Genomic DNA, 10,961 nt, shown 5'->3' with positions numbered 1-10,961 from the left:
TTGCCCAAATATATATCTTAAATAACAAATTGTTATTATAAATATTAATTTAACATAATATATATATATATATATATATATATATATATATATATCCTTAACATATGGTTTACTAAACTGTTTATCAAATTTGATTTTGTAAATATTCTGGAATTATATAATGTAGATGACATAGGTATTAATGTTGTATTATATATACTAACTCATTTTATAATTAATATCTGAATGTTGTAGGTCCATATTCAGCATAAGATATGGTGTATAACTTATTTATAATTATATAATAATTATTACAAAAAAATTTAACTGTTTAGATATTTATAAAATTTTAATATTTTTAAAAAATTATATTTATATTTATCGATTTGATGCACCGTAGTTCACAATATAGGAGATGGTCTCATAAAATCACTTGGCTAAAATAGCTGAATGATGCATTAGTTATAGAAAAAAACTTGTTCATGTAAGATATAAAATAACTTGTGGCATGTGATAGTTATGTAAAATAACTTGGATATATAAAATATTTTTGTCACCTAATATATAAATGGTGCGATAATTGAGGTCCAAGGTTCCTTAATTAGTGGGATTCAGAAAGATATGCAATAAGTCGTTCAATTATATGTTAGTATATCAAATTCAATATAAGGTGCTTATGTTATGAATGGACAACCAAGGATAAATTTTGTTCCAGAGAGAGAGGTCTAAGTCAAGGCGATCCTATATTTTTTTTTCATATTTATTCTATGCATAGAAACGCTGGTTAGCCCTCTTAATCATAAAGAGAACCAAGAGAAGATAACAGGGATGCACGTCACATGTGCGTGTCTCCAGTATCACATCTTCTCTTTCTTGATGATAGTTTTTTTTCTGTAAGGCGGAACTCCGTAAATGTGAAGAAGTGATGAAAACAGTCAGGAAGTATGGACAAACATTAGGACAATGTATTAACTTTGAGAAATCTCTTTTACTCTTTGGTAAGAGGATTGATGTGAATGTTAAGACAGCAGATTAAAGATACACTTGGAATCCAAAACGAATGAGGAATGAAAACATACCTACGAATTACATAATATATTAGTGGGTCAAAATGCAAGCTTTTTGCTTTTTTAAGGACAAATTACTGCATAGAGTGAATGGATAGACATGTAGATAGCTCTCTAAAGGAGGAAAGGAACTTTTTGATTAAATCTATCATGCTATCTCTTCCGACATATGTTATATTTACTTTCTTGCTCCCACTGGAGATATGTGAAAACCTAGCGAGTGCCATTGCATAGTTCTGGTGGATCTCAAACCTACCAAAGAGAGGAATTTACTGGGCAAAATAGGAAAAACTTTGCTTACCATGGGAGGAAAGCGGGATTAGTTTCCGTATGATCCATGAATTTAACCTTGCTTTACTAGCAAAACAACTATGGAGGCTAGTACAATACCATTACTAGTTGGTGGCTCGAGTATTGAGTAAAAGATACCACTGAATGAGTTCACCTTTGCGATTAATCTATGTAAATAATCCATCATATGTGTGGACCAGTATTTCAGCGGCACGAAAGCTATTGCTATTGAGAATCAGACAGAAGATACATTATGGATATGAGGTCAAAGTGTCGGAGGATTTTTGGATCCCTACAACACCAGCTAGGCCGGCTCGACCTTTAGCCCTAGTTCTCCATCTGAACATAAGAGTCAGCGAACTTATTAATCAGGACATGAGAGAATGGAATGTTGGGATACTAGAGGACTATGTTGCTCCTGTTGCTATACTTTTCATAAGAAGTTTGGCCATAAGCTCAACTCATCGCTGTGACACATTCTGCTGGAGCTACACCAAGAATGGCCAGTACATGGTTAAGTCAGAATATTGGGTAGCTCGAACTTATTGAAGGCTGAGGCGGAGAAAGAAGTACTAGAGCCAAGTATTACTAAGCTTCAAACCTTTGTAGCTTCAAACCTTTGTTTGGACGATAAAAGCACCGCATAAGATATGTCATCTTATATGACAGCTGATAACATGTCATGTGGCAGTAACGAGGAATTTGGTGCGGCGTAACATGAGATGTGATAAATATTGCCCACGATGTGGTGAGCATGAAGAATCTGTTACCCATGCTATTTTTGAGTTCCCGCCAGCTTTACAAGTTTGGCCCTTATCATCGACACCTATAAGTCAAGATATTTTTTCAAGCCCGAGTATCTATGCTAATATGGATTATCTTTTATGGAGAAAGAACAACATTGTCGAGCCAGAACTAGATATGAATCATTATCTCTGGATAATTTGGTACATTTGGAAGGCTCGAAATGAGAATTTTTTTAGGGGGCTTAATAGAGATCATTTGGAGTTAGTGCGCTATGCAGAGAGTGAGTGTCAAGCCTGGTTCGATGCAAACGAGATGGTGACTTCAACTCCACAAGGACATAGTATTGAGGAACCTAAAGTCTTAAGCTTGAGTAATATATGCATGATAGATGGGTCATGGACATCCACATCACAGTTCAGCGGGTGTGGATGGGTTTGGATGGATAGCTTGGAGAAGGTTCAACTTATGGGGACACAAAATTTATACGGCAAGAGTCTGCTCGGATTATGAGGTAGAAGCATTGCGATGGGCGATGGAGAGCATGGTTCAGTATTCAACATGTCAGAGCTTTAGAACGGACTGCAAATATTTGATCGCCATGATAAAGAAACCTCATGCTTGGCCAAAGTTTGCAACATAATTGAAGAGAATAGTGACTCTGAAGATATGCTTTCCGAACTTCAAAATCACTCATATTCTTTGAGTACAAAATCAGATTTCAGATTCTTTAGCTAGGACTGCAAGGTCATTTAATAGAAAATTTGGTTTTGTTGGTTGTTCTATTCCGGTTTGGTTACTAGACCACCTCAAGTTTGAGTAATACAGTAGTCGTTCGTTGCCAAAAAAAAAGTATTTAAATAGGTCAAACAATCTTACATAAGTAGATTTTTTTTTAAAAAAAAAATCATTTTTAATAGTATAGATTGTTTTTAGATCAAGTTTAACCCCTAGCATATCTTTTTCGAAAGTGACGTATGGTGCATGACCTCATCCTACCGTACGTCATGGAAGGTGAATTACGGATGATAAATCCTTAATGCATTGCAATAGTCTTAATCTAACCTTATTATTTATCATTTATCAATCTAACGATAAAGAACAATTGCTGGAAAGATATTGTTATAAAATAAGATAAATTCACGTGTGCTTTTTTTGGATTTCTAGTAATACTCCACTGTTCCTTCTTTATGTATAAAAGTCTTAGTGTCCAGATCTGGTATATATGACCTTTGGGGTGTGTAGCAAAGTAGGTAAGATTATTTCCATAAGCAATTAGTTTTATAAGGAAGATAAGGTAATATCCTGCTTGTCTACGGCTAGTAGGCCTCTCGTTCACACAGCCACTACAAGAAAAATGTGTTTTAATAGCAGTAGAAGATAGCATTTTTTGCCTTTGTGCTATAATTGACATACGCCTTAGTTTTAGATAGCGTTTGTACATTTCGAAACGCTATGATAGAGTGGCATATTTAAAAACGCTATAATAGTGTATAGTTTTAATGTAACACTTAGTTTTAATAGCAAAACATAATTAAAAATGCTATGTTTGGTTATTTAAAACCCTAAACTTAGAACATATTTTAAACCCTAAATTATAAACACAAACCTAACGCTCAAATATTTTCATATTCTAGTCTTAAGTTTAAATTTAAATTTTAATATTTTCAAAATTAATTTTCAATTCAAATCTTAAATCTAAACCTCAAACCCTAAATCCTTTACATCTTTTCAAACCCTAAACTCTATATCCCTATTCAAACATCATATAAACCCTAAACTTTAAATAAAAAATCCCAGATCTAATATTTCCAAGTTTTAATAAAACAAAAAACTATTATAAATATATGATCTTTTCAAATTTTCTTTTTCAAACATTAAATATAACCTTTGAACCCTATCACACAAACCTTTGCTTTAAAATCTTATATGTTAAATCTGAAATTCAATAGTTCTTATCGTAACTTTATAATTGTAAATGATAATTTAATTTTTACATAAATAAAACTAGTTACATAATAAAATTATAATTTTTAAAACATCTATTAAATAAAACAGTTTTGATTAGTTAATCTATGACTATTGATTCCTTTTAATCTAATGGTTACTCACTCTTTTGTTAATCCTTTCGCTTCTTTCTCATTGGTCAATTAATAAAACAAAGAGTAAAAAATTTCATTGGTTAAAACATGATGGTGAGGATAGCTACTATATTTGATCTCCACCGTTGATATAACTCAATCTAACGGACAAAAGTGATTCAGTTTAATATTTTATTTTTTTGCATTATCTCTTTCATCTTCTTTCTCACGATCTCTCCTCTCCTCCTCTCTCACCATCTCTTCAATCTTCTTGCTCATAACTCATCTGAAATCCTCCTCTCTCATCATCTCATATCCTGCAATCATCTTCTCCTATCAATTCTCCTCTTTCATCACCTATTCAATCCTCATCTCACGATCTCTCAAACTCGTCCTCTGTCGTAACGGGTTCAAGCTCACCACCATCACCATGACCTCGCCTCCTCCTCTTTGGGTTGTCTCTTCTTTCGTGTTCATTTTCTTTTCATCTTTTATTTCCTAATAAAATCTATTACTTTTGCTCACAGATCTGGAATAATGATGAAAGGGATGCACGCCAGAGGTGAAGGTTGACATATCGGAGATGCGCCGGAGGTGTTACGAACCAGATACGGAGGTGTTACGAACCAGAGACGGAGGCGGAGGTAGATGTGGTTCAGAGAAAGGTGATTTGAGGCGGGGGCATGAGGAGGCGGAGGCACGAAGACGCGGAAGCCAGAGAGGTCGAAGACGGCGGAGTTAAGAAGATTGGTTTAGTCGTTACTGTATTAGGTTTAGTTAGTAAATAGGTTTAGGTTAAATCTTGGTTTAAGTTTTTGGTTTAGTTTTGATTTATTTTCTAATTTGTATACCATATTCTTTTTGTAAACCAGTTTTATTATAAATCAGTTTAAATAATAAACAAATTTTTAAATATATAAACTAATTTAAATTTTAATTATGTTTTTATTTTCAAGCAATTAAATTTCCATAAATAATTTTTAAAATAAAGAATTTTAATATAAGTAATAGCATATATGACACGCTATTAAATAATATTTAATTGCAGATAGAAAAACGCTATGGTATCGGAAGAAAAGATAGCAGCATAAAAAACCGCTATGTAATGTCTTTTATCTATTATGACGGGCGATGATACAGCGTTTCAAAAACCGCTATAGTATCGTTATATAGCGTTATTCGTCCGCTATTAAAACACATTTTTCTTGTAGTGAGCATGTGGGTTTATTCTAAACAATGGATAGTGTGTTTTTTATTTTGGAGGTTCATTATTTTTGTTGAGTGTTTCTGCAATCACTATATGACTTTTCCACATGTTTAAGTCTCATTCGCGCGATATTGCAAATCACTTTTTGATATGTCATACATCCTTTCACTACTCAAACTTAAACACACTTAAATATAGAGTTATAAGGGTAGTGTGACCAAAAAAGTAAGTGTACTTTAGTGACATAAGTAGCCAAATCAATTCTTTTAAACTTTCCCACATATACCACAAACATGGATGTTACAATTCACCTCTCTCACAGAACACAACGTCCTCGTTGCGTCCTAAGATCGTTATCCATGTTAGTGTGAGCCCACACATGACTCCACACTCGTCTGTGTTCGGCTCTGATATCACATGTACCGTCTACCCATGATTAATGAGTCTTCCACGCCCGTTCTTTCGGTCCGTGGGCATCATTCTGCACGACAGGCAGTGCGTTTGTTTTTTGGAGGTTCATTAGACTTGTTTATTGTCTCTACAATTGCCACATGACCTTTCCACGTGCTTTGGCATCACTCGTACAATATCACAAATCATTTTTCGATAGGTCATCTATCTTTCCTCTACTCTAGCTCAAACACATTTAATCGTAGAGTTCTAAAATAATGTGTAACCGAAAAAAAGTATACTTTGATAGCATAACTAATCAAATAAATTCTTTTAAACTCTTATACGTATACCACAAACTGAGATATTAAGGATGAGTTAATTAGCTATATAGTACTATTTATCAGCTTGCATTTCTAATTAACATACATGTATTCAAGTAGTTTAAAAATTCCATTGTTGATAGAATTAATTAACTCAAGTTGAGTACTCAATGTATCTCTCATACGGTAATTTGCATGCACAATGTAGTATAGTCGCATTATCTCATCCACTAGTTGGAAAGTAATTTTACATGCATGTGGACAACTAACGGTGTTTTATATGCATATTGAGGAATAAACTAATTTAAGTAGTATCTCTTTTCTTTCAGCATGCAAATAGTACTTTTCATTAGATGATTAAATGGCGTCGATTTTCCAGTTAATAATAGCTTAATCGTGTGGTTTACAGGTGTACAGTCCATGGTCAACACTACAGAATGGTGAGATTATAAGAAAATAATATGAATTAAATTAGTGTCTAAAAATCTTGTAAACACGATAAAAATAGTTTAGTAAGAGCATTTTCATTTTGGAAGTTTCTTAAAGCATCTCCATTCATAAGATACCTCAGAACATTTCATTAATCTGTAATTAATACTTTAATACGTTTAAATTACATCACTAAAAACTACATCACTGATTTTTTTTTTGTTATTAAAGACATCTGGACCAGTCATGTCATGTGTGTTAAGAGTATATGTAAAATTCTCAAATAAAAGATCATATAATTGTTTTTCTCTTTTATATTATTTCATTATTTTACCGGTAGCATATCTTGTGGGTAACTAGCAATTCTATATCATAATAGTGAAAGAGAAAAAGGTTGGATGGATATATGAAAAAAATGAAAATTTCATCCGGAAAACTTCTCCCCTATTTATAATATCAATCTAATTTTATATGATTTGCTATTTTTCACTATCTTTGTAATATTATTTGAAAAGTCAGTTTTCCAACATATCGCGATAACCTTAATTTTTAGAATGATTAATTACAATGATATCATTAATGAACTAAAAATAGAATTAATGTCATTATTATATTTTTCTTTCTTTTTTTTCTTTTTTGATATTTTTGCCTTTTTATTTATATTAGTTTCCAAACTACATATATAAAAAGGCAATAGTTATAAATTTTAAAACGTGGTTAGTATATATAAATTGATTTAATAAAACATAAATTTCATAAAAAATAAGATCCATATTAAAAGAATTCCTTGTACAACATAATCTCAAACAATACAATAGATATTTTTGAGATAAATTTTTTTAACTAAAATTAAATATCACTTTCTTTTTTTTATTAGTTTTCAAATAACATATATAAAAAAGGAAATACATATAAAAATTAAAACCGGGTCATATGATTATAAATTGATTTCATTAGAAAAGGAAGTTTCATTTGCCCAAAAATGGAAATTTCATTAAAAAAAGATTCATGTTGAAAATATATATATAATTTCTATAGTTTATTTATTAATTATAAAATAATTTAAATATACATAGGATATTGATTAATTACTATAGTTTATTCATTACTAAACATGTGGCAAAATGAGTTCTAGTGAATATCTAACATGATCTTTTGTTTCTCTTTCCTAATTTTTTTTTATTAATAAGATATCTAAAGAGTTTTTACGAATAGAGTTGTTCTTAACAATTGGAATTTTTTTTACCGGAAGCTTAAAGAAAAAAAATGCATATAAAACGGTAATTAACAAGTAATGCTAAGAAAAAAAATTAGTTAATGATATTTTACAGTTAAACAGTCGAATATGTATAATAAACTAATAATTCAATATTCTTGTACAATGTTTTTTTTTTTTTAATGAATGAATATTAAATTTATTCACCAAAAAAAGCATTTTTACAACTAGTGCATACTGTTTACTGAAAGACTTTAAACTCCAAAAAACAACTTAAACATTTGTAATTCTAGTTAAAAACCAAAATTGCATCATCTCATCCATTCCTTTGACTTCCTTCCTTCTCAGAACACTGATTTTGTTTCTGATCCCTTTGTCTATCATTCTCTGCACCACAGATAGTGGAAGCAACTTATCCCCATGCCTCACTTTATTGAGTTCCCTCCACACTACATAAAGAACTAACTGAAAAGCATAACGTATGCAAAACAACCACTTCTTCTCCTTGTTTCTATCTATTATGAGCTCCATAATCTCAGACCAGACATTAGTATAACAGCTCCCCATAATACCTTTGACCGCCTTTTCCCACATTTGAGCAGAGTAACAACACTCAAAGAACAGATGCTCTCTCGATTCAGTGCCCGAGGTACAAAGCACACAAGTGGTAACAGTACCTTGGCTCCATTTAGCAATCCTATCCAGCGTCGATAATCTATCCCGAGCTGCTAACCATGCCATAAAAGTGTATTTAGGAGTGGCCTGCTTCATCCATATTCCTCGAGACCAGACACAGTAAACTTTACTCACTCTCAACAGCAACCAAGTTTCTTGAGTAGAAAAAAGCCTTGTACAATGTTTTTAAATGTTAAGGAAATGAATATTTTAACATTCGATTTCATAAAAAATTCGTCCTCCTATATATGAATTTACAGGATTTTAAAAGTGTTATTTCTTAGTTGATATGTATACACTAGTGTATAGACAACTAAGCTGCTGCTGCCATATTTTTAACTAAAATAACAAGTACTATATAGGCCATCAAGTTGGATAAATATATTTTTCACCTATAAATAATGTTGAACGTATATGTTCTCCCTCTCATCCCAAAACAAAATTCCTTACTATCTCTTCTTCAAACCCGAATAAAAATATATCTCTCTCTCCTACTCCATTGTAATGGCTTCGTCACTTCTAACATACTCCATTATGATCCCCACCACCGGTTCCACGGTGGTTGTCCGGTCAGTGTTACCCATTGAATCTTCACTGCCCTCTCTCCGCCGCCTAACCTATCCGCACAAGAAGCCAACCTTGTTCATCTCATTTTTCTCCTCTAAGTCCCAAAAGGCCGCAACTAGTAGTATTGACCTCCAGCCCGTCATGAAACGGTGGCCAGAGTACATACCTAACAAGATCGCCGACAAGAATTATGTGAGAGTATTTGACACGACGCTCCGTGATGGCGAACAATCTCCCGGTGGAGCTCTTACTCCCCTTCAGAAGGTAGAGATTGCTAGGCAACTCGCTAAACTCCGAGTAGACGTCATGGATGTCGGTTTTCCGGCGTCGTCTGAGGAAGAGTTAGAAGCCGTTAAAAGCATTGCCAAGACCGTCGGTAACGAGGTTAATTGATTATCTCTGTATTTCCTTAACTTCAAATTATAATGATAATAATGTGTTCATACCTACGTAGCATGGATGCCTCGTCATATGTTAGCTTCCTGTTTTGGGATTGGAATTATAATAGGAAACTTCAAGATATTCTTGGAATTTCGGAGTTGATTGGCTGTTGATGTAGTAGCTTTATTTTCTTAGTTATAGAAAATAGATTGTGAATTTTTTTTGCTTTCGTTTTAATTTTTTTTGCGGTGGATATATTTTCAAAACACTACATAAAAGCTGTAGAAATTTTAATTTTAAGAGCTAATATTTTTATCTAACTTTTTGCTGTAGTTTTAGTTTTTATACCTAAAGCATGTTTGCTTTATAAAAATGCTTTAGAAAGAGAAAATGGTGTCCAAAACACCTACAGCTCTTCCCAATCAAATTCTTTGCTTCCACATCGCTTCTCAAAAAAAAAACTACTTGAAAATGTAATGGAAGTTTATCCCTTCATTTTGAAAGCTTATATTTCTGTTTTAAAAGCTTGCGATTCTATTAAAAATAGTTAGATATCATAAATAAATAAGAAGTTCAAAATTAGTTTTATATACATTAGAAAAATAAATATTTTTTCTAAATAATAGTATGCTAAACAGATGAAATAAAATCATTTATGAGATATTTAAACCAATAAAAACTATTTAGTGCAATAACTTTTATCTTTTCATTTACAAAAAAACTTTGAGATATATTAGATATACTGTAGGAATTATATGCCTGGTAATGAAAGTGATTAATTTGTTTAGTTCAATAATATTATACCTAAAATACATATATATATATATATATATATACTAGGTGTTTTTCCGTGCTCATGCACGGATATAAATATTTCTAACGTAAATATACTATAATAATTTACTGCTATTTATTTTTAATTTTAAATTAATTTATAATTTGTATGTATCATTTATATTAATAATATTATATTACTTTAATTATACATATGATTCTATATATGTTATATCTAATCAGTTTTGTTATTTTTACAATCAATTTAGTTATCATTTAGATAAAAAAAAATTTATTCTAAATATATTAAAATTCTGTTTAATTTCTTATTTGCATTGTCTTAGATATGTAAACATATTTTATGAAGATTATGTATAACTTAAGATATATTTTGCTAAGAATAAAATAAAAAATAAACTAAAGTGTCTGATTCCAAATTACATAAATTAATATAACAATAATATTCTGAAGTCTCATGCATATATATAAATTTTACAAAAGAACTAAATTGTAACAGTCTCTTAATATTTTATTTTCATTTTAATATGTTTTGAGTTTCCTATGATTTATATTAATCAGATAAATTACTATTCTTATAAAATTATATATATTATCGTATTTAAATTTATGATTTTATATATAAGTTAGATTAGTCGAATCACTCATGTTGTGAGTATATTGAGTTACATATATTTTTTCAGATTCAAAATGTAATATAATTATTTTTATTCTGATTAAGTCAAATCAAGTCAATTTTAGTTATCGTTTAAATGTGCATGTATTTTAATAATATTTATCAAATTATATGTTGATGTTTTAAAATAAAAATAAAAAATA

General features: G+C 31.0%; 1 long non-coding RNA gene across 1 annotated transcript; it reads left to right on the top strand.

Moving 5' to 3' along the window:
• Positions 1-12: 12 nt before the first annotated feature.
• LOC103868183 lies at positions 13-9,945 on the top strand. Its single transcript, XR_632824.2, has 2 exons — positions 13-4,616; positions 4,690-9,945. It is a non-coding gene; the product is annotated as an uncharacterized LOC103868183 (long non-coding RNA).
• The last annotated feature ends 1,016 nt before the right edge of the window (positions 9,946-10,961 follow it).

This window comes from Brassica rapa, chromosome A02, assembly GCF_000309985.2.
Source record: "Brassica rapa cultivar Chiifu-401-42 chromosome A02, CAAS_Brap_v3.01, whole genome shotgun sequence".
Taxonomy (NCBI): Eukaryota; Viridiplantae; Streptophyta; class Magnoliopsida; order Brassicales; family Brassicaceae; genus Brassica; species Brassica rapa.
This window is presented reverse-complemented; position numbering and strand designations above follow the sequence as displayed.